The sequence below is a fragment of the Lissotriton vulgaris genome, chromosome 2_1 (genome assembly GCF_964263255.1).
Source record: "Lissotriton vulgaris chromosome 2_1, aLisVul1.2, whole genome shotgun sequence".
In the NCBI taxonomy this organism is placed as follows: Eukaryota; Metazoa; Chordata; class Amphibia; order Caudata; family Salamandridae; genus Lissotriton; species Lissotriton vulgaris.
Genome location: NC_141687.1, coordinates 567,320,954 through 567,346,748, shown reverse-complemented (window position 1 = coordinate 567,346,748; position 25,795 = coordinate 567,320,954).

Sequence of the window (25,795 nt, the reverse complement as noted above, 5' to 3'; positions counted from 1 at the left end):
GGATGTCAAGGATGAGTCGTGCGGAGGCGTTCTGGATGCGTTGGAGTCTTTTCTGTAGTTTGGTTGTGGTTCCGGCGTAGAGGGTGTTTCCGTAGTCCAGTCGGCTGGTGACGAGAGCCTGGGTGACCGTCTTTCTTGTTTCGGTGGGGATCCATCGGAAGATCTTTCGGAGCATGAGTAGGATGTTGAAACATGATGCTGAGATGGCGTTGACTTGTCTGGTCATCGAGAGGGAGGAGTCCAGGATGAAGCCCAGGTTGTGTGCGTGGTATGTGGGTTTGGGTGCGCTGCCCAGGTCGGGGGGCCACCAGGAGTCATCCCAGGCAGAAGGTGATGATCCAAGGATGAGGTCTTCCGTCTTGTCTGAGTTCAGTTTCAGTCGGATGTTCATCATCCACTCGGCTACGTCTTTCATCCCTTCGTGTAGGTTGGTTCTGGCGGTGGCTGGGTCGTTGGTGAGGGAGAGGATCAGCTGGGTTTCGTCGGCGTAGGAGATGATGTTGAGGTTGTGTTGGCGTGCGATGGCTGCGAGGGGGCTCATGTAGATGTTGAAGAGGGTGGGGCTGAATGATGATCCTTGTGGTACACCGCAGATGACTTCGGTGGCCTCGGATCTGAACGGGGGGAGGCCAACTCTCTGGGTTCTTCCGGCGAGGAACGAGATGATCCATTCGAGTGCCCTCTCTTGGATTCCGATGTTGCTGAGGCGCTGCACTAGGGTGCAGTGGCAGACAGTATCAAACGCTGCGGAGAGGTCCAGGAGGATGAGGGCGGCTGTTTCCCCGTTGTCGAGCAGGGCTCGGATGTCGTCAGTGGCTGGGATGAGGGAGGTCTTGGTGCTGTGGTTGGCTCGGAAGCCGGACTGCGAGTGGTCGAGGGATCCGTTTGTCTCGAGGAAGGCGGCCAGCTGTCTGTTGACGGTCTTCTCGATGACTTTGGCAGGAAAAGGGAGGAGCGAGATGGGGCGGTAGTTCTTGAGGTCGAGGGGTCTGCTGATGGATACAGGTGTTCATCTCTTGTGACCTGTGATATCGATAATCAATCAAGACATTTAACTTCACACTGATGACAGCCCTTTACTACAGCAATTTGGCAACAAGCACCACTAGCAGTCACATGGTAATAAGAGGTGAAGTGAGATACTGGTGGGAGAAGATTACACCCCCGCACAATTTAGGAACCGCCATCGTTGATAGCAGAGGAGAATTGCCACTCCATTGCCACATACAGATGGGTTAACGGAGCAGCAATAATATGACATATTACTTCATACTTAAAATCAGCAAGGAGACTAACAGTAACTTATCTCTGTGTATCGTCAGAGAAATCACATTGTGTGATGCTTCCAACACCGCCACAGTAAGCAGTGATCTGCGCCATCCAGACCGAAAATGAAACAGGTCTCGGGCACACACCACAGGAATCTTCGCATGTGCAGCTGCATGCATTGACAGATGAAATTAGGAGTGCATTACTCCACGCATTTCAATTGGATATGCCTCACCTGCCATCAACAGAATTTCAGTGGGGTGTAACCCTCATGCTACCAGCAAACTAAGCTCTATCAGATTGATGCTATTCTAGAAGGTGAAGCAGTGGACCGTATGTCTCCTTCGCACAGTGTCCTGAAGGACACTGGGAATCAACTTCCGTGTTTGTCAAGTAAATGATGATTGCTTCTATTTTTCTCTGTTATGCGCATGCAACAAATAGATCAATTGAGTGCACTGCACCATTACAGAAGCCAAGCCTTACAATATTACTGCATTGGACACAGAATATTAATCTTGACTGCTACTGTGCAGGTATTTGGCATCTTGTACGAAGTATGTACAAGTCTGGCAAACAAATTATTCTAAAGTTTTGACACTCAGTCCTTTTAAAATGTTTGTGAAACTAGACAACAAAGAGCATACATACAGAATTCCAGGGGAAAAAAACAATATTGATAATTCCATCCCAAGAAAATAGGACAAACTGTGTTCCATATTTGAACTAGTCATGGAAAATGCTTAAGTCATCATACATCCTCCCAATTTTCTGTGTCAACCTGGTCAACCAGTAACAAAATAGGGAGATTGGATTCATACATTTGAGAATTATTTAGCATCTATTGAAGGTCAAGAAGTGCCTTGGTTAAGGAAGGGCGGCACAAATTCGTATTTCTACTATCAGCAATAGATTTTCAAGGTTATCCTATAGCAGAATATTATAATGAAGCAAAACAAAGATTGAAGATGAGATTTAGTAAGCCTGTAAAAATAAGAATGACACAGCACAAGTTTTATACTCAGACATAAACATTGGATGAGACAGAAGAAGAATTTGTAGTGTGATTGTTAGGGTTGGCAATAAAGTGCCTATTTGGAGCTATCACAGATGACTTGATAAAGAATCTGCTAATTATGCAATGCCACAACAAAAAGGTGTGAAAAACACTTTGCAAAAAAAAAAACTAATGCTGAAAAAAAGGCCACTGAAATACCAATATTTGTTTAGGAATTTTCTGCAAACATGGAAGGGTGAAGCACAAGTAGCATAAACACAGAGAAGAAACCACTGTGACTGAAGATACAACCAGTTGCATTAATCTGATAAACACTAAGAGGACTATTACGATGTGAGTCGAAAGCCTCTGACAGCCTTGTTATGATAAAAGATGTTGGATTTAAAACTGGCCAGTCAGACCGACTGGCTTCCGATGGGCGCTAGCAGCACGTCGGCCAGTCGGACCGCCTATAATCCACTATGTACAGTGTTTACGTTGCAGTGATTATGATGTCGGTTTCTGACTTTTTTTTTATATGGGGCATTCTGACATGAAAAGCCTGTTGGAAAGCGACAGGCCTCCAGGCTCTTTTTGGGGGGCACTTATGGTGCTCCCCTGTAAATCCCTGCAACATGTGGCCGGCATCGTGAGGTGCATTCCACGTGGTGCAGAGATTTACACCGGATCCCATTTCTCCATGGGAGCCTGTGTTACGACCAGTACACAAATGGGAGTATGCGACCGCACCATATGTGGTCGCATTGTATTGGTGGTGTCGGGACCACCGACCTGAGGTCGTTCGATGCTGAGACCACAGCGACGTCCATCCGAAATCATAATCAGGCCCTAAATCGGGGGTACTTACTGAGATGGGGTACCCAGAGTGTTGGTGGTGCATTTGTTAAAAGAATGAAAGGAAATGAAAATTATATTTACAAAGCACAAACTACCCTGAGGCGTCGCAGCGCTAGTGGCTAGAATCAGAGAGCAACAGGGCAGGCGCGAGCAGGTGATTCCAAACAAATGAGTTTTTAAAAGCTTTCTAAATGCTAACAGATTACTGTTCTTTCTAAGGATGAGGAGAAGGGAGTTCCAAATTTTGCAGCATTGAAAGAGAACAGGCGGCCGCCCCAATGAATTATCTTATTGGAGGTGGCCAGATGTAGAGAGCTGGAGTGCAAGGCTCTGTGAGGGAGATAGAGAGTAACTAGAGAATGCAGTAAGGCTGGACCAGTCCTCCATATAGCTTTCTGAGTCAGACACATGGCCTTAAACTGTTTCCTAGCTGCAATAGGAAGCCAATGCAGTTTCTTCAGGGCAGGTTTGGCAGACAGCCAGCGAGGTATTTGATAGAGTAGTCGGGCTGCGCAGTTCTGAGTGACCTGAAGCTTATTATTTTCAGCCTGGGGGGCTCCCAGATAGAGGGCATTACTGTAGTCCAGGCGAGAGAGTATCAATGCCTGGACCATGATTCTCCTCGCCTGAAACGGCAGCAGAGGGAGAATCGTCCGGAGCATTCTCATCAGGCCATAACCGGTGGATGAAGTATTAGTGGCCTGGAAAGAGAAATCGAGGGATCTGTCCAGCCAAATTCCTAGGCTTTTTATCTGTGACTTGGGGGGTGGGAGGGGAGGTCCCAGACAGGATGGCCATAGGGGAACAAGAATGTTGGGCGATGGATTGCCAAGCAACATAATTTCAGTTTTTTCCCCATTTAGCGTAAGGCAGGAGAGTTCCATCCATCTGGCTACTACCGCTAAACAGGGACCCAGGGTGTTGGACGAACCCTCAGCTTGGTTTAATGAGACCACTAGCTGGGTGTCGTCTGCATAGGTGACAATTGAAATGCCAAATGGATGGACTAACTCCACCAGGGGCCTCATGTAAACATTAAAAAGTGTGGGACTCAGGGCAGAGCCCTGAGGAACCCCACAGCTGAGTGGCTGCTTGGTGGAAATGGCATCTCCCTCAAAGACCTGAAAGAAACGTTCATTAAGGAAGGAGGTGAGCCATGTCAGTGCTGCGCCCGACACTCCCATGCCACTGAGTCAGTGTAGTAAAATGGCATGGTTAACCGTGTCGAACGCAGCACTGAGATCTAATGATATAATGGCTGCCTTCCCTCCTCGGTCCAGTAGACTCCTAGCCACCTCTGTCACTGCCAAAAGGGCTGTCTCAGTCCCATGTTGGGGAGGGAAACCCGTCTGAGAATTACACAAAAGATTGTTGGACTCTAAATACTTGATTAAAGTGTTATCGATGTGTTTCTCAGCCAAATTTGCTAATCCAGGGCAAAAGGGAGATGGGGCGGTAATTGGATAGATTGCCCTGATCCAAGTTGGGTTTCTTTAGGAGGGCCCTAACCATTGCACATTTCCATGATGTAGGAACAACTCCCAATGCAATTGAGGTGTTAAGGACGTCAAGGATAACTGGGCGAATCAAATCAATAACTGAGGTGAGATCATGTCGAGGTGCTGGATCCATAAGGGAGCCTGAGGAGACTTTGGGAATTATTTTATCCAAAGAGACAGTGTCCAAAGGGGTGAATTGTTCCAGCATGCAGATGGCTGGGACACTGGAACTAACTATTGCCAAGGATGTTAGCAACAAAACAGTACACTAGATGTGGAAATAATTATCATTTATCAGATTTTAAATATAGTTTTGCACTGAAATGCAAGGATAATAATCCTATATGGTTTCAATAAGTTTTATGAGGGCTGATATAATGTTAAAGGATAGTAAAATGTGCGGCAAGGTTTATGTGGCCAAGACAGGACCTCCTTGATTACACCAGTACAACCTAAACATATTTATTAACTCAAGGGATAGATATCAAGTGATGGTGCTTCAGGATCCTGATGTCAGTAAGGAATTTAGGAGGAGGAAAGGGGTTATTTAAAGAAAGTGATGCATTATAAGGGTATGTCCATAAGGTTGTGTTGAAAGTAGTGGACCAACCAGTGAGGCATAGGGCAAGTAGTATACCAGTGTTGTTCTTACAAGAAGTGAAGGATGTTTTGATGGTGATGGTTTGAGAGGGTTTCATAGAGCCTGTGTAGTTGGCTCAGTGGATTTAACCAGTAGTTATCTACAAGGTCAGTTGAAGATTGCAGTGTTGCACTGGCCTAAGCTTGCTAAACCAAAATATAGGAGCAGATAGCTTCCCATTATCAAATACAACAGAGTTATTATTGATGTTGAAAGATGCAAAGTATTTTCAATGTTAGATGTCAAGAGTGGGTACCATCAAATTAGATTGCAACCAGAGTTTAAGGCACTAAATTAATTCATAATATCAGAAGGTGTGTTTAATCATCTTTGATTTGGTCTCGCCAGTACAACTAGTGTAATTTAGCGCATGCTTTTATGGATAAAGATTACATTGTGCTATTTTAAGATGAGACTCCAGTGACTCGAGTGTGTGAAGGCGATCCACCTGACTGCACTGCACCCACCAACTTGCACTGACTAATGGCAGTGAATCGTATCATGCATGGGTACCCCCCTTCTTGAATCCTTGGGTGCCGAGTTCAGTCACACTAAGCAGCAAGGATTGTCCCCTGCCGGATTGAGAGATGTGTTGTGGCACTGATTTCTAGATTACCCGCAACCTGCTTGGCTAAACTGCTCTAACCTAATTACCTGATCTACAGAGGAAATGTACTGAGGCCTGTGCCTCCCTGAGGGTTGAGAGAATACTCCATGCAGCACTGCATGAATGGGGACACGCAGTTCATTACACTACACACTGCATAACTGGGGCGATGAAATGGAAGAGTATACATGCTACTCGCCAGGACAATCGTGAGGAAGTGGTTTTGGCAATTGACTCTCCATACAAGAGTCATTTGAGCTCCTCCCACAACGAGTTTCTCAGCATTTCCAAAGCTCCAATTTAATCTGGTCATCAGCTCTGTCATTATTTACGGCTGACTGCTCAGACCAGCAGGAGCACAAAAAAACATAAAAAACACACTATATACATGTACAGCCAACTTGATTAGCGACAGGTATTATCGCTGAGCTCCCTCTTTCCCATACACAATGGGGTGCTCTGACCTCTACCAATGCCTGCTCTGCTTTGAGTCCTCCAAGACCCCTCTGCAAGGTGAGGACGATGGCTCCTGTCGAGCCGCCTAAGATGCGGGAGACCCTGACCCTCTGGCACCTGAAGGCACAGCGACGATCCAGGCTGAACTGCGTGCTGGATTCAGATCAGTGGACACCCGATTGTATGCATTGACCATACAGCTTGAAAATATGCATAAAAGAGCGAGCGGCATGAGGCTTGCATCTCTAATGCAGAACAACATATATCAGACCTTGAAGATTCCAATGCTACAACTTCAAAGCAAATCAGCAGACTCAAAAAAATGCTAAGAATCTGTGCCCCAAAAGCAGAGTATCTGAAAGCAATATCACGTAGGAACAATATCAGCATAGCAGGAATTGCTGAATCCACCAACACTGGGCACATGTGTTTGTATATAGAGGCACTACTCACTGATCTTTTTTACAGGAACAAGCTTTCATCCACGTTCACTGATGAGAGAGCTCATAGGACTCTTGACCCATGCCCAGTGCCTGGAGCACCAGCCTGATTGATTGTAGCCAAGCTTCTTAACTGCCAAGACTGCGACACAGTGCTGTGTCTCTCACCCGGGAGAGCCCTCATTGCAGAACCATGGCATGGCCCTATCTTTCTTTCCTGACTTTACACCTGTTGTTCAAAAAGCCCGCTAAAAGTTTACCTATACAAACACTTCCGTAAAATACTCTATGCTGTATCTGGCATGACTGCATGTTCTGCTAAATGGCAAATCATATATTCGATACCCCAGCTGAAGCCATCAGTTTTTGAAAGCAAAGCCACAATAGGTCAATCCCAGAAGCTCGCCCTGGATCGGACAAATCTCCATCACACCCCTCTATGTCCTAGGAAAGACATGTTCAGCTTACTGATCACCACCTCCATGAACTGGGTCTATACACGGCTACATGCCAAATGACAAACTGACCGCTGAAAACAGACTTGATCAATACGCTGTTATTGACATTCTGGCACTATTTAAAGTATGGTAATTAACATTAAGTTTCGAGTTGGCCCTTCTAGCTGCGATACGCCACTTACTGCATGCAGGCACTCTCCTCTGAGTGTTGCCCCCACACCCCCAAGAAGACTCCACATATCAGTGTTTCTTCTTGGAGGTTTTGTATTTTGATGGGATGCACCAGTAGTGGGTTCTTAGCAATCCGATGTGAGTGGGGCGAAGTGGAAGTTCACATGGTTTATCTCTTTAGGAATTTTTCAATTGCTGCATGCGGGAAGGAATCTATACATAATAGTTGCAATACCTGGACATATGTGTTATCAGCACTATTATCAAAAGTATATATTTAATTTAATACCAATACCTGACGCAGGAGTGGGAATGTGCCATTAAAGTGCATTGCATGGAATGTGCGGGGATTGTCAAATCCACAAAAGGGGCACCAAGTGCCGACCTATGTATCCAGACACGGAGCCTAAATATCGTTTTTACAGGAAACACACCTGCATCCTGGCTCTCCCAATAGCTTTGCTACTAACTAGGGCCTGAACAGCTTTTTCGCTAATTATAGCACATACTCTAGAGGTGTATGCATACTGATACACAGAGCCATCCCCTTTATCACACACAAGGTTATTGCTGATCCGGAGGGCTGCTACCTATTAGACAACTTACCCCTTGTATTGGTAAATATTTATGTGCTTAATGTAGACTCCCCCAACTTTTTTACAAATGTCTCCTCACAACTTTACTGACTTCATAGCCACACAATTCTTATGAGGGGCGACTTCAACCTTACCATGAAACCAGCGAAAGACACAACGGGCACTAGGCTCCTCACCAAGCCACACTCCCTCCAAATACATATTACACTCATATATTCTAAACTCTTGAACAGATGCTTGGTGCTTTAAACACAGCTCTGACAGAAGTTCCACTTTTTCTCTGCCCCGCAAGACTCATGGTCACATATTGACCATTGAAATGCCAACATTAACCTGGCACTGACCCTTATAAACATTGAGCATCCCCCTAGAATGCTATCAGTACTCCTTACTCTTCGGCTTCCCAAAGCTGCATTGCCCCAGGCCTCATAGCGCTTTCCATCCAACGCGCTACTAGACAACATTTTCAGATCTGAAGTACGACATGCACTAACGGAATGCTTCCAATTGAACTCCGGCACTGTAGAACATTATTCTATGTTCTGTGATGCTTTTAATGCGTATATCAGAGGGGTATGGAAAGCTAAACACTCGGGTGTACTGTGGTCTATACGTGAGGAACTCGTTACACTTGAAGTGACACTGCAATACTTGGACACACAAACACAATCCCATGATTCTGCCCCAACACTATGCAAGCGCACGTCTCTAATACAAGATTTTCAGGATTTGGCGGTCCAAGAAACAAAATATCTTCGTAAATGTGCATGCGACTGCACTTATTGGGAGAGTGAGGTTGCACATTGGCCCATATTTGCAGCTATCATACCAAGATACATTGATTATGCACCTTCTGCTAGAAGATGGCTCTGTGATCGACAGCACTGACACTATATCTGCCATTTTTGTTGACTATTACGCCTGGCTACACTCAACCCGCAGTGATAATGATACAAAAGAAATATCTGACTATTTGGTGGAAGTGGGCATGGTGTGGTTAGACACAGAACACGAATATTTTCTTGCCTCCTGTTTGACTTGTCCCTTTTTGCAGGGTCATCCCTAAACTTTTCCACTTTCTCCTAGCCTTTTTTCTGGCATGGTGTTGGTGGTTAGAGAACTCTGGGCACTTTAGCACTGCTGTCCAGTGTAAAGTGTGTGTGCTCTCTGTGGTAAACATGGTAAGATTGGTCTACACCTGTTTGGCATATTTAATTTACCTGTCAGTCCCTTGTAAAGTGGTATCTCAGATACCCGGGCCGGTGAATTAAATGCTACTGGTGGGCTTGCAGCGCTGATTGCGCCACCCACCAAAGTAGCCTTTCAAACCTGTCTCAGGCATCTGCCATTGAGTTACTGCCGCCCTGATGTGGCACCTAAAGTGTGTGCCATGTCTGCAACCCCACTTTCACTGCATGTCAGTCACCCCTAAGGTAGGCCCTAGCTATCCCTATGGGCAGGGTGCATTGTGAAAGGTAGGACATGTACCTTTAGTGTGTGGCATGTCCTGGTAGTGACAAACAGCCATTTTGTTTTCTCACTACAGTGAGGCTGCCCTCCCATAGGACTGCATTTGGGATTCCCTGATAAGTGTTTCAGTGGTAATCCCTGATATGAGAGAAGCAGCGTGGTCAAGTGTGGTATGTTTGGAATATTGATATAAATGCTACGCAATGATGTGCACAAATTTATTGTAACTATTTTAGAAATGCCACTTTTAGAACTTGGCATTTCTGTGTGCTATGTGTCTGCCTGCCTGATGTGGATTGAATGTCTGGCTTTGGAGTGGCATGGGCTGGTGAGGTGTGTGTGGCTCCAGGAGGGGTAGGGTGAGTCAGTGCTAGGCTGAATAGGGCATCTGCATTTGGAGTTTTGGGAGGAGTAGTCCCCTGAACCTAAATGGGATTGTATCTGCCTGGGTGAATGCTGGCTCCGCCTCCCTGTTGTGTGTCTGATGACAGAGCCCCAACCTGACCAAGGAGGGAGGGAACCCTGTAAGCAAAGTTCTCCACACCCCCAGAACCAGTTGCAACTGGTTTCCCCAGCCCTGTGCCAGAGCAGACAAAGAGATTATTGATGAAAATATAGGGGTTGTGACCCCATTAAAGTTGAGCTGGGCCTGTGCTTACTTGGATGTGCTGCTGCTGGGCCCCAGGAAGAACCACCACAAGGGACTGCCTCCCTTCTGGAGGGCCCTGTGTGCTGGCTGCCTGGGCCCAGCTGTGTCCCCCTGGAACTTTGTGGACCTAGTGGCTCGTGAGCGCTATCTATTTCTCCCAGGATGGGGGAGAGTGCTCGGGCTTCACAGTGCTGAGCTGCCCATCATGGAAGAGGGAATCCCCGGTGTAGGAATTCCCCCATGCTGCTAATGAGGCGGGAGCCTACCCTGCATTGTTGCCTTGTTTAGCGGGTGCCTACCCCGCATTTATGCTCATTTATTTAAGACAACCATACGCAATTTATTTTGAATGATATGAACCTTCTTAACGCAATCTGAGTGTGACATTACAGAATTTCAGTATCCAATCCCAAAGCCAATCCATTGGTCATGAGAGTGACTCAGTTGGTAGCAACGATCCAGATACATGTGGCGAGAGCTTTACTGGAAGTAGAGTGGGCACATCAGACATGTGTGAATAATGTGACAGGTTATAAACCGGGAGGAAGAAAAGGATAGCAAAAATTGGTTTGAGGTTGGATGTAGCAGGTAGTTTTGAACTAACCGAAAGGACCTGTAGATTCCAATGAGAGCAAAGGTGAGAGATGGGTAGATGTTAATGACTGAGAAAACATGAGGCGTATGCGGCTTGGGTCTATTCTTTCAAAATTCACAGGTGGTCACAGTGTTAAGGATAATACTTATTACTGTTGTACGGTTAGAGGCTGCTCTGTTTCAAAGAAAGAAAGAGGGCTGGAAGTTCCAAAGAGTCGTGAGGATGATGTTTGCAGTGGGCAGATGTTCAAGAGGGATTCTGAGTGTTTGGTGGGTATGGGGAGGGTGGAAGAAGTAAATGTGACTAGAGCTGGAGATATGTGACTCAAATGTTAGTAAGCGTATGAGCTCAGTAAGAGTTCCTGCTCAAAGGACACAAAATGGTACATGCCTGATTAATGAATTGCTTTAGGTGATGTGATACTCTTTTGTTTACTGGTTCAGGACTTCCCATAAGTAAGTTCTGCTCATCATTCTAATGATGTTTCTTACAATCTAAGGACCTTATTACGATCTTGTAAAATCTGTATTCTCCAGTATTGTTTCTCCTGGGGTCCTTTATGCCAAGTGTTATCATTTTAAGTGAAGAAAATAATGTATGTTTGTTATTGCTGCGGTCTGAATATGGAAGGTTGTAAAAGAACATTAACACACCTGAATTATAGGTCTTTCCATGGACGAACCCGGGGAGTCAAATGGACTTAACTGAAACTATTTGTTTATTTAGGCCATGGTCTTTAAACACTACAAGAGCAAAAATAGTAAAATAAAGTCAATGCATTAAAACTTCCTTACAATAAAATTCCTTATAAAAGTACATAATCCATGTTCGCTTCCCAATAGCAGCAACCTTTTAACCCAATGAAATTCAATGTTGGATATGTTAATATAATTAAATAGATTGCAGTAAAATTCATTAAAAATACATTTCAGTTATGTACATTTTTAAAATGTGATATCCACTTCCTTATCACCATAACAGCTACATTTCAACTCAATTCACTAATGTAAATCTTTGTCTAAGGTATTGTGCATAGATAGATGAGGGAATCTTAAAAAGAGGGCTAGAATTACTAAACCTCCTTCAATCTGTCCCTCAGAAAGGTATTTATGCCTTTCATATAATTCCCCAATGCAATGGCTATATCAAGATTTGTCATTTCTATTAGTATGCCTATAGCTTGAGCTCTTGACCTTATTCTCCCACAACTTTCTCCTACAACTCATCCAAGCTGTGGAACTCTCTCCCCCTCTATTTAAGGTCCAATCCTAATTTAATAACCTTTCACAAACAATTAAAAACCTTTCTTTTTAACTAAAAATAACCTACCCCCCCCCCCCCCCCAGTGATCTACTTCAGCAGAAGGTTCATTCTATTCACTAGCGCCTGGACGCCTCAGGGCAGATGTTCGGGCTCTATAAAAATTCTTTTCATTTCATTTCATTCTGTATTTTAAGAAGATCGGGCATAGAAACAATTTCCTCAATGCTAAAACTTAAAGGCAATCTACCAATATATGCAGGATATCATTTTTAGTTCTAAGACTACATTTACAGATTTCATCAGCATATAACATCTCAGCCTTTGCTTTTCCCTTCACTAGCCACGGGTTAATTCCATTTCGTACTCTTAGTAGTTCACACCTAAGCTCATAGTTCGGCAAGGTGTCCAGGTACAGGTACCATGATTCCTTTACCCATGAGTTTCTTAACACTTTCACTGATTTTTTCATGCACAGGTATTCCAAGTCATTCATCCTTGACTGTTCCTGATCTTCAAGTCTAAGTGAGCACTACGTAAATTCTATCTCTAGTGTGTGCTCAGTTAGTCTCACATTTAGTCTCCCCGCTATGGTTAGGATCTTCTTTTTTACCTCCCTTGCCCACTTTAGGCTGCTACTTCGGATCTCCTCCCTACACAATTGTGAGACCTTCTTTACACCCCCAGGGTCCTGGTGTTTCCAAATTCTTAACAGTGACATTTGGATCTGAATGCTCCATGCTGTTGTTCCTGTCTCCATTCTTACAGCCTGGATCATAGCAGAGCTTAGTAGTGACAGTAAGATTTTTAGGATCTTCCCTTCTTCCTGGTCCCATCTGCATTCGCCGTTTAGGTACAGGACCTCTGCCCCGTACAAAACCTGTGGGGGTATCATGGCTTCATATGCTTTTAGCATTGGTCCATGGGGCATTTCTGCATATTCCTTATTATATTTTTTCGGCCGGCAGATTGAAGAGAAGGCTTTTGCTTTTTGGGCTTCAAGGTGAGTACACCATTTTAGGGCGCTGTCAAACCAGTGGCCCAATTATTTATATTCCTTTACAATCTCCAGTTTCGTTTGTCCTAAAAACCAACTAACATTTTTTCCTCTTTCCCAAAACATAAAATCTTCGTTTTATCCATATTTACAACTAAAAATGTTGCCTGTTCTTAATATTTTAAGTTACCTCTGGGAGAGTGTCCATGAAGAAACTGGTTTCCTGCATGCAGGAAATCGTTTCCTATTCTGCTACATTGCTAAATATTGGCACTTCAAAGATAGAAGACACGTTGGTGAATAACAATTGCCAATATTCATGTATTTCTCTGAATACAGGTATACAGGTGTAGCTATGACGAGAAAGCCTTTCTACTGGGTAGGTAGGTCCACAAGATGTGAGAGGACCCTTCCCTTGAAACCAGAACACTGATGTGGCTGAGTACAGGAACTTAGCACATACTGTTGATTCAGCAAATTACCACTTCTCCATCAGCATGAGATTATTCCCTAGCTGAGATCGCAATACTACTGTACCACAGAGCTAATCAGCAACAACTGTTCAATTGTCTTATAAAAGTAGCCTTCATTTGAAGTAAGTTTTAACCTGGATGTCCATCATAAGGTTGCAACACCAGTAACATGATCTTTCAACCAATGCGTCATCCAGTCTATCAGCATATTCACTCCAGTTGCCCACCAGGCACTTGCCTGCATATTCGGAAGACATCAGTGGCAGTCCCTGGCATGCTTGATGCCATGCTTGATGCCATGCACCCATCTATATATACAGGTGTAGCTATGATGGAAAGCCTTTCTACTGGGTAGGTAGCCCCAAAAAATGTGAGAGGACCCTTCCCTTGGAACCAGAACACTGATGTGGCTGAGTACAGGAAAATAGCACCTACTGTTGATTCAGCAAATTACCACTTCTCCATCAGCATGAGATTATTCCCTGGCTGAGATCGCAATACCACTGTACCACAGAGCTAATCAGCAACAACTGTTCAATTGTCTTATAAAAGTAGCCTTCATTTGAAGTAAGTTTTAACCTGCCTGCCCATCATCAGGTTGAAGCACCAGTAACATGATCTTTGAACCAATGCTTCATCCAGTCTATCTGCATAATCACTCCAGTTGTCCACCAGGCACTTGCCTGCATATTCAGAAGACATCAGTGGCTGTCCCTTGCATGCTTAATGCCATGCACCCATCTAATATGCCTGAAGTCACATAACCTGAAAATTACCAGCCACCTTCCTCTACTTTTGTTACTATCTCAGTGTGTTTTTTGCCCGATTTTTCCCAATTAGGGGTGGATGAGAACAAGAGTGATCTTCTGTTTGATTCTTTTATGGCCTCACTAGGAACTAATGACTGGAATCCCATTATCACGTACTCCACACCTCATGTTAACACCCACCACAACTATTGCAATTAGATGGCAAAGTCATCATACAAGATTTTGAAGCCAATTAGGTAAGAGGTGAGTTCTTTTCTTTCATATTAGGCCCTTCGTGCCTCATTTACTACAAAATGACACAGTGCAGTGCTGCAACTCATTATTCTGAGCTGAGCTGCATAGTTTTTGATGCACAGGGATGCTTCGTATTAACAAAAATGTGACGCGTCCGTGTGTTTTCCCTCGCGCTGGAACACAATTGTTTACCATGCACCAGCACAAGCACCCTGGCGTCTTGTTGCAAGGGCACCTGCATTGCACAAAAACAATGATTGATGGCATTTTCCTCTTTCTCTGTGTGCTTCGGAATGCAGTACCAATAGAAAGAGGAAGAAATGAAGAGAAATACAAGTATTTCTCCATGTTGCGCCACTGCTACTGATTCCCCTGGGGAGGCATAGGATTCTGACACGTTCCCAGCTTTACAAAACATTATGTCTGGGAATGTGTCAGGCTCCATGGTTGTTGTGTGGGAACACCCCCAGATACACCCAGGGAATGCCCCTTTCACACAGAGTGATGAATAAAAGGGGCCTATATTTACAAGGCCATGGAAACTCACACAGGGTGACTTTCCGTGGCCTTGTAAATATGGGCAAGCCCATTGTGCTGCTAGTGAATCAAAAAAAGTGATCCACCGGTGACACAATTAGCTTGTAAATGAGGCCCTTAGTGTACAGCAACAGCAGATAGATCCTGTCAGGGCTACATCCTCCCTTCAACTGTCCTTATCCCTATGCTTCCACTGCAGACCTTCCATCAACATTCTATTACATTTTTAATTCTCAGGCATACAGAGAATAGGAAGACATAGGATACTACACACATCTTTTTCTTACACACAACAAAACAATAAACAACCATCCCCTTCTATATAATGTACAGGGATGCTTATTTACAATCATTCAATCTCGAAAATGTCTAGCTTGTATATTGATCCAACAATAACCTGTTAAAATTCCTCATACCCACACAGACACATAAAGGTAACAAATAGTTACAAGAACTGTGTAACAGGTGAGGACACAAGGCTTCCCACATGTCATATTGTCATATGTCCCGTGCAGGCCCATTTTCGATTTCCCTATGTTAGCATGAGCACATTGGAGACTGCCCTCTGCTTTGCGCATAATATTGTACAAACATTTTTCTGCTTTGTATCGCACAGTACTTTCACACAGAACCTGCAGTTGTTTGTGTGTTCTGTTCTTTTTTTCTGGGATTTAGTGTACACACTGTAGACAAGGTCAAACAACAATGCCCCTTGTTATTTTCTTCTGGTCAGGCCTCAACACCTAGACAAAACACACAAATGCAGCTAAAGTACAGAATAGGTAACGGCACACATGGAAAGTGATCTTTCCAGGGAATAGATTGTGACAGCATGTGAGATGTAGACCTTTCATGTGTGCATTCCAAGGTACAGAGTCTGCAGCAAATACCCAAAAGATCTTCTGATATATGATCACTTTGCTTTTGTAGAAGGGTAGGGTGTTCGGCTACCCTGCCTTATATAATGACAACTCGTTTTAGGATTTATGGACTAATAACTATGCTGACCGTATTTGTCCTAGGTGTTTTCTTACTTATAGTGGCACGTCTACTGCCTACTACAGCCCAATAGTTAAAATGAGCACTTTAAACTTTTCTTGTGTCTCTGTCAGATCTTATTGTGGACTAGTACGAGTGTGAGAGCAAGAGGGTGTGACCCGCAACCGCGATTCCTGAGAGGGTTGGGAGTGTTGTATTATGGAATGTCTAGTCACTTATTCCTCCGTGAGTGAGTATGAGGGCAAGTGAGACAATATAGCTAATTGGTCTGGGCTCATGGGTACTCAGGTGGTAGGATGACTCAGTCCCTGCCTACCAAGGTTCCATGAATCCAAGCATAGTTCTGTGACTCCGCAGAATCATTGCAACAATTTCAAATAAAGTACCAAGACAACAATTAGGATATGACTTCTATTGCAACATGGTCCAAGACGTGCAAGTCTTGCAACATCCTGGGAAATGAAGTCCTCCCAGAATAAGCCTGCACTCTCAAACGGTCACCATTCAACATTTATGTATGCAGGACATGTAGACACAGACACCCAGTCATATCACAGACCACAGAACCCACTGACTTGCTTCGACCCAGGGTTCCCCCCTCACTCCTCAGTCTACATATTCAAGGCATAAAGAAACAAAAATGGAAAGATCAACCATACATTAACTCAACTCAAAATTCACTTTACCAGACTGCAACAAAACCCGGTCAGCAAAATCACACTCACACATAACATCCCCAAACATCCACCTCACTTTACTAAGTTGCACAACAAAACACACTCTCACACCTTCTTTATTTTTTGCAATTAATACATCTAACCCTAGAAGGACAAAACACTCCACCACACATTCAAATACAAAAGGGCAGCCCAGCACAGCAATATATTCAACACTCAGTCAGTCACAATAGCTGGTCAGACCAACATGACCAAGAGCCAGAGAGAATAAAGGGGCATATTATCAAGGACAGGCGATACAATATCGCCGCTTTTATCGGCAGGAAACTGCCGATAAAGCGGCGCCAATGGCTTTGATGATATGCTCTATGAATTCCAATTGAAGCCCATGTTAGATGTGTTCTTACTGGGCTTCTCCCACCCAGTAGCCTGTGTTGACATCACTTGCTTGTTGATGAACTTGAGGTTGGGGCGACTTGAATCTAAGGTAAGACCTGGCTTGGCAGTTCGGTCTGGACTGTTCCCATGAGGCACAGGGTGAAGACTGATTTGCATATGGTTGGGTCTGAACTGGGGTGGCGAAGTGAGCCAAAGAACAATGAGGGATTTAACCCAGATATGTGACTTGACTTGAATGTCTGAAAAGTTTCAGCGCTCCGTCCATCATCCCCTTGTGTTTGCTTTGTTCGCCTTAAGTTGGTGGTGTATGCCCAGACATGTGTCCCTTGCTCACTTTACCCCTGGATTTAAGCTAGCCTGGCTGATGAGGGGTGTCACCCCGAAACCAGTCCCAGGATGTTTGTTTCTGGACCAGGGAAGACCTGGCTTGGCAGTTCAGTCTGGACTGTTCCCATGAGGCACAGGGTAAAGACCTGACTTGGGTCTGAACTGGGGTGGCGAAGTAAGCTAAAGAACGATGATGGATTCAACCCAGATCTGTGACTGGAGGTGAGTGTCTGAAAAGTTTCAGCACTCTGTCCACCATCTCCTTGAGTTTGCCCTGCTACAGGGACCACAGGATAGGACTATTTGGGCTCACCATTGGATGTGTCAAAGCAGACTGCATGAAATTCGAAATGTTTCATCTCAGATCCATTGATTACATGTCAGATAAATACACAATAACAAAAGCAAAAATTGAGAAAAGGTAACCTTATTTTTCTCTGGGGGTACCCTAGAATCTCGAAGACACTCTTTTCAGATGTACATATGTATCATATGTGTAAGAACATCTTGGGGAGAAATAATCGACTTCTGCTATTTAACCGAGTTAAAAAAACATACCTGAAAACACACTTAAGTTTCAGTTACACTTTGACTAATTGAAAGTCACTCAGTAAATGCAGTGCCTTCCAGTGTGACTCAAAGTGATCGCAGCTTGATGGTCAGCTATCCCACTAATAAAGAGAAAGTTGGGTATTTCTATGATGCTTAATAGATCTTTAGTGAGCTTGACTCTCAACATTTACATCGACCTTTCTTCCCCAAGCCCAGAAACATTTAAGGCTTATCAGCTCAGCTTGCTCTGACAATCTCTCCTCCCCCACAAGTAACTATGTTACCCATCACCAGTAGACGCACAGACATGACTAGAGTTCCACAATGAAAGCACCTAACCATGAATCCCTTATCTTATCATGTAAAAACCGCCTGTGCATTGAACCTGTGACTTCGGGTTGAATAAATCCCATCACTCTGTAGTCAACAATACCACAAAAATAAATAGACGTGTTCAAAGGTAGACAAGAGTAATACCACAGTGTCCACAATGGATGACAACTAGGGAGAAGATGCTATATGGCGGTGCTCCACTTTCTCATTAGTGGGAAGACCAGTAAGAGTCTTGCGCTCCTAACAGTGTGGCGTGCTTGATGCATGTGCCTTTTGACCGAGATGTCTGACACACCTCCACCAAGTAACTGCAGGCTCTATAAAACAGCATGCTGTCAATGAAGTTTTGATAGATAAATAGAGACGAAAATATGTGCTAACAAACATTGGGGTTTGTGCATGAAGGCTGGTAGGTTTTGATGTCCGTTCCTGCCTACCCAGGTTCCATGATCCCAAGCGTAGTTCTATGACTCTGCGGAATCCCTGCAACAATTTCAAATAAAGAAACAAGACAACTTGGATATGACTTCTATTGCACAAAGGTCCAAAATGTGCAAGTCTTGCAATATCTTCGGAAATGAAGTCCTACCAGAATAAGCCTGCACTCTCAAACTTTTCATTATGACCTGAGACTCCGGGATCCCGCGTCTTAGTGGGTGTACTCAAACGTACGATGTCTTTTGACCTCAAACAACTTCTGGTCCTAAAGAAAACCTATCAAATGATGTTACAAGGACTCAAACATGTAGACCATTACCAAGATATCCAATACCAATTCTGTCTTAAAAATATCTCCCATTTTCTTTTCAATCTTGACCCAGGACCTCGGCATTAATGTAATATTCTCCAGGCTTGGAGGCGGATCCTTAAACCAATTTTAATCTTTATACTTATTTCTCTTCTGCCAGCAAAGCACTTGCTCCTCTGTAATCAGGCGTTGAAGCACACCTAGGATGCACCTGGCACCCTAGGTGGGAACCTAATGATGAATCATGCCACCAACTAGGTTGGTGGGTGAGGGTTCTACTAAAAACCCAATGGGTTTTCTATATATCAAATGGCATGTTGACAGAAAAAATTGGATTTCCTTCCAGCGCCCATCCTTATTGTTGTTTTATATTGAAATTCAGGGGAAAAGGGCATGCCCTATTTTTCCTCGCTCTTTCTTCGTTTATACTAATAAAGCATTGATAAACAAGTGAATATAGGTAAACTAGATTTTCTAAATATTTCACACATAATCCTGTAAGATTGTCAATATTTACAACCCTGCCAGTCTTTTTTAAAAGCAGGCTGTCCCACAGTGGTGGCCGGCATAGATTGGGGATGGCGGGTGAGGGGAGGGGGATGTACTAAATAAAATAAATGGGGAAAAAAGTGCCTTCTGCCTGCTGTGTCTCTCCTCCATCAGGACTCGGGAACCAGGAAGCACCTAGGCTCCCCAGACCAATCACAACGCTGCAATACCTGATAACACACTTTAGTTTCAGTTACCTTTTGACTAAGTGAAAGACACTCAGAAAATGATGTGCCTTCCAGCGTGACTCAAAGTGACCGCAGCTTGATGGTCAGCTATACCTCTAATGAAGAGAAAGAGGTAAATGGTTGGGTATATTGTTGATGCTCAATAGATCTTTAGTGCGCTTGACTCTCAACAAATACATCGACTTACTTTCCCCAAGCCCACAAATATTTAGGTCTTATCAGCTCAGCTTGCTCTGACAGCCTCTTCACCCCAACCAGTAACCATGTTGCTCATCAACAATAGACACACAGACACGACTAGAATTCCACAATGAAAGCTCCTAATCATGAATCCCCAAATCTTATCATGTAACAATTGCCTCTGCATTGAACCTGTGACTTCTGGTGAAAGAAATCCCAGCACTTTGCAGTCAACAAAAGCACAAAAATAAATTGATGCGTTCAAAGGTAGATGCCACAGTGTCCACAATGAATGACAATTAGGGAGATGCTATATGGCGGTGCTCCACTTCCCCATTAGAGAGAAGACCAGTCAATGCCTTGTGGTGTGCTTGATGCATGTGCCTTCTGACAGTGAAGTCTGACACACCTCCACCAAATAACCGAAGGCTCTACACATTAGTATGCTTTAGTGAAGATTTGATGAAGTTCCGCAGTGACGATAAAATGTGTCAACAAACATTGGGATTTGTGCATGAAAGCTTGTGGGTTTTGATGTCATCCTTTCTTAAGTGGAGCTGTCACTCAGCTGTGGACACACATACAATCCATTCCGTATGGACGTATAAAGGAGTTTCTTCTTTAACATTTCACCTGCATTAGCATTTAGTAAATTACAGGGCTTAAAACTGCCCATTCTGGAAGCACTCCAAACATCCCCTGCTGCTTGTCAATCACAGATGTTTATCAGCTTAACGTCAAAATGCAATGTCTCCTTTCCAATTCCATTTACGTCTGTCTGATGAAAATGGCAAGAGTTGATAAAGGTTAAAAAGCAATTAAAGGAACAATCCATAGTGTTGAATTGAATTACCAAACTCCAGTGTCCACTTTAGTCGTACCACTGCAAAAGGAACAATTGTTGTTAAATGCAGCAAGATGTGGAGCTCCTTGTTAAAAAGAAACCAGTGCGATGTTCATTAATTTTAAAGAAAACTGAGATTTATATGCTGTGCAATGGTTGTTCAGCATTATAGGGACTTAAAGGTTGCATAACACATATAGAACTGAAAAATAACGCCGCCATCAATACATTTTATGTTGTAGTGTAAAAAAGTATATTGGAAAGCATACTCGGACGGTTTGTAATGGTTACTTCTTGCAACATCTGGATAAAAGAGGACTGTCGAAACACTGACAGCCTTCCACTTGGCTCATGAAGACACTCTAGCCTTTGTGAGCCTGTGTGAGATGACTTGTTTTGAACTACAGATGACAAGTGTTTGGTGCTGCTCATCCTACAGTGTTCACACAGTGAGTCATGGAGCACTCCTGAACATGCTGGCCTCGTTAGCTTACATGGGAAGGAGTTTTTACCACCTTTCCACTCTTTTTCTAACAGTATGTACCTGGCATGCCAGTCGATTCACTTTGTGAAGCTGTGCTGAAGAGCAAATCTTTACAGTCCAGTTAAATGCATACGTGCAGCTATCTGAAGAAAAAGAATGATGTCATATGTATGATATGTATGCAGAGATCAAGTTTGAAAGGTTCAGAATCTAGCGGTTTTCTGAAATGTGTGTAATTTGATTCCGCTCTCAGAGGCTCATGGCAGAACGATCGCCACCACCGGGCCGGCGGTGGTGATTGTTCCTCCATCGTAATGAGATTTACACACCACCATTTTACGCGGCGGATGCAAAGTCTGTCTGCTGCTTTTCTGCCTGTGGCAATCGTTGCGATTGTCTGCTGGGCAGGGCTGGGCCACTGATATGGTGGCAGGCATGGTCCGCCATATTAGAATGTTGGTGTTGTAGAGGCTTTTCCATGGTGGCATCGGTTGGTGGGGATTGGCTTTGGGGGCCCATTGTGGGCCCCCTCTGCGGCGGAGTGTTGGGGGTGCACTGGGGGGTGTACCCATGGTACCCCTTTGCAGTTTCATGCCCCAAGTGCCACGTGGTGGAAGGAAATCTGTGCATGCTCTTTTACCATCGCGAACGGTGCTGCAGCCAGCAGCACCTCCCCAATGGTAAAAGGCGAGGATGTGCCCCCCCAGTATGGCAGGTGCTTCCTAATTGGGCTGGTGCTGGTGGGACATACGTACGTCTGTACAGTGTCATTACCGGTATGATGGTGGCGTGGACTGATGTCCACCCTCCATCATAATAAGCCCCCAAGTTTGGGGACCAGTGGGTTTCTTCCTTTGTATTTAAGCTGCCTGAAAAGTCATTCGGTAATGGTGATGAGCAATCGTTCAGGAATGATTTGTAGTCAGTAAGTACCGAGGGCTAGAGAGTGATACTGATGTGGGCCTTTTCCCATAGTAGTCTTTATGGACACTGCACTTGATTGAACTTATCCCTATAATTCACTGGGAGCAAGGAAAGCATTTTCAATTCTGGGCTAATATGATCACATTCTCAACAATTCAGGCATATTTTTGCTGTCTGGTCTTGAAGCGTTAATATCCTTTTCGTTTTGTATGACATTTAATTAACCAAGCAGGCCTATTTTTCTCCTATGATCAATGTGGTGATCAGGTTTGCGGAAGGATAGCATTGGTTTGGACGTGAAACTGAAGGTTGACCCATTAACCAATACTTTAAGTTGGGACATGAAGAAAACTCACATTTGAAGAATATCTATAAGTTATTTACTTTAGATGGTAACATTTGGGAGTGTTCATAGGACTAGGCCATTCGAAGGGCAATTGGCCTGGCTCAGTCAGTCCCATCACCATGGTTTTGTTTTTGCTCTGTCCGCACAAAAGATGCTCCCATTCTACCAATGAAAGATGTGATCCTTGACAGCTAGTGTTAAGCATTGCCATTTAGGAAAGCATAATACAGTTGTTGTTACAAAGAAAAAAGAATAGATTTTGATAAGGTGTGTGTTATAATGTACTTAAGCAGCTTCAGCTAGGCTGCAGCTGTGGGTCCTTTTATGGGTACACAGACATAATATCGAGTTTTTATTTTCGAAGTACAAAAATATTGAGTTGGAAATATCAAAGGGACAAAATATCCACATCAAGAATATCAGTGACGAGAATATCAACATGACGGTAAGAAAATTGTTTGTAGGCCGGGTACGGTGGCTCAGTGAACTAAAGCAGCCATTGCAGGGGCCTGTATTCGGCCTCATGGTCACAGGTTCAAATTCCGGCGGGTCCATTAAGCCATTCATCCGTCTGAGGTCGATAAATTGAGTACTGTTGAGTTGGGTAACAATAAAAATCTGGTATTCAGAGCCAGGACACCTACAGGTAATTGTGCGCTTTACAAATACACCTGTTATGTTATTTTAAATGTATGTGATCTATATTTTTGGTTAAGTATTGTATTCTTTTCTACTTTTCTTTTAAGTAAATTTTGCGTTAGTTCGATAATAGGTTGTGGATTTATAGGGAAATAGGGTGGGAAGTAATTTAATTGTAGTACATTCAATAATAATTTTTAGAAATCATTGTGTTTTTTAATTACATTTTGCATTTTTATTCCGTAGCGAGTTGTGCGTTTATAGGGGACTAGGGTGGGAAGTAATTTCACTATAATTCATGAATTAATATTTGTTATTATTGTATATATTTAATATGTTATATTGTTAATTGTGGTAATTAATGTATTATCAATTATTTATTTATTGGTTGTTAATTATTCTTAAATGTGTTGTAAATATCTTAATTGTTTTTTTTTTGTTGTTGCGTGTTGTGGGTTTATAGGGGAATAGGGTGGGAAGTCATTTAATTATAATTAATTAATTACTATGTTCTATTAATGAATACTTAAGTATGTATTATTTTATATTATTAATTGAGGTAAATAATGTATTAATATTTAATAATAATTGGTACATATGTAAATTGTGTAGTTTTTTTAGGAGAGTATTGTGGGTTTATAGGGCAGTAGGGTGGGAAATAATGTATTAATAATAATATTTTTAGATTTCTAATTATTTAATATTTATGTTTTTCAAAACGTATATTGTAAATTGTGGAACATAATATATTGTTAATGATTTATTAATTGGTTATGATTAATTATTAATTAATTAATAATTATGTTATTTGTGTGAGTTTTTTTAAGAGCGTGTTGTGTGTTGTAAGGGGAGTAGGCTGGGAAGTATTTTTTTTTATTGATTTATACTGCTGGTTGTGTGAATTAAATTTATTCATTTTTTAAATTGTTTCTTATTTTAAAAATGTAAATAAATTAATTAGTAATTCATTATGTTAATAGTGTTATGTTTTACAACATTGGTGGTGTAATTTATAGGGGAATATAGTGGGAGGTAAAAAAATGTACATTAATTAATTATTTGTTAATTATTTTTAATTATTTTACTGAAGTGGGAATAGTAAATTATTCCGCTCCGCTATCCAACACTTTCCCTACTTTTGCAATCTCTAGGGTGGGAATAGTATTTTTTACCCCTACGCTATCCAATACTTTGCCTACTGTTGCACTTACTGGAGTGGGAATAGTAATTTTTACCACTTCGCTATCCAACACTTTCCCTACTGTTGCACTCTCTGGAGTGGGAATAGTAATTTTTACCTTTACGCTATCCAACACTTTCCGTACAGTTGCACTAACTGGAGTGGGAATAGTACTTTTTACCTCTACGCTATTCAACACTTTCCCTACTGTTGCACTCACTGGAGTGGGAATAGTAATTTTTACCCCTCCACTATCCACACTATCCCTACGGTTGCACTTACTGGAGTGGGAATAGTAATTTTTACCACACCGCTATCCAACACCTTCTCCACTGTTGCACTCACTGGAGTGGGAATAGTATTTTTACCCCTCCGCTATCAAATATGTTCTCTACTTTTTCAGTTAATGTAGTGTGAATGGGTTTTAAAAAGATTTAAAAAAATTCAATTTACAATTTAATCCACAATTTATTCATTAATACTATTAAGAAAATATATATATATATTATGTTAGATATATGTATATTTAAGTTTGTGTTTATATTATATGTCATATTTATAATTTAAAAAAGTTCTCATGAATCTAATGATGTTTTTTTTAATCATATGTATTATTTCCCTTATTGTACGTTATTTTTTAAACATATAAAAAATGATATTTTTAACAACGATACTTTAGAAATGATCATTATTTTCTCTATATTTTTGTACTTACCATTATGTAGATAGGACTGCGATGTTCTGGACATTGATATTTTTGCATCAATATTTTTGTACTTCGACATTTTTGATGTTGATATTCTGTCGGTGATCCCCTTTTATGACATGCTCGCATTCCATGGTTACATATATGTGTTCCATTATTTGAATAAAGCAGTGCAGCTTCAAGCTGTGTCTGGCATGACTGCAGTTTAGGGTTTCTATCTCTAATGCAAAAGACTCAGTTCAAGTTCATGATCTTCCAGGGTAGAGACCCTATCGCCCAGGCCATCTATGTCTCGACAAACCTTCCTAAGGGGCAGATTACAATGGCGCATAGGCAAAAGGGCCCGCGCCCGCCATAGGTACGGGGGTCCTGCAATACTAATTACGATGCACCCGCCACACATTGGTGGGTGCTTCCCGTATTTTTACATTGCGGCGGGCGGCAGCACCCGCCACAATGTAAAAAGACCTGTTTAGCATATGTATGTACAACCTGACAGGCACCGTGCGGTGCCTGCCACCTTGTACATGCACATGTAGGGCGGTACCTTAGGTACCCCCATGTGCACCCCTCCACCCCCCACCACTGGGGGAGTGTAACGGGCCCCCAAAGGCATTCACCGCCTGTCTTTTGCGGCGGAATCTCTGCCCAAAAAGACAGCATGCAAATGCACATGGCGGTGCCTGCACGGCACCATCGCCATAGCCCCATTGTACCATGTCTCGCAAGGCGGGCCGAAAAGGA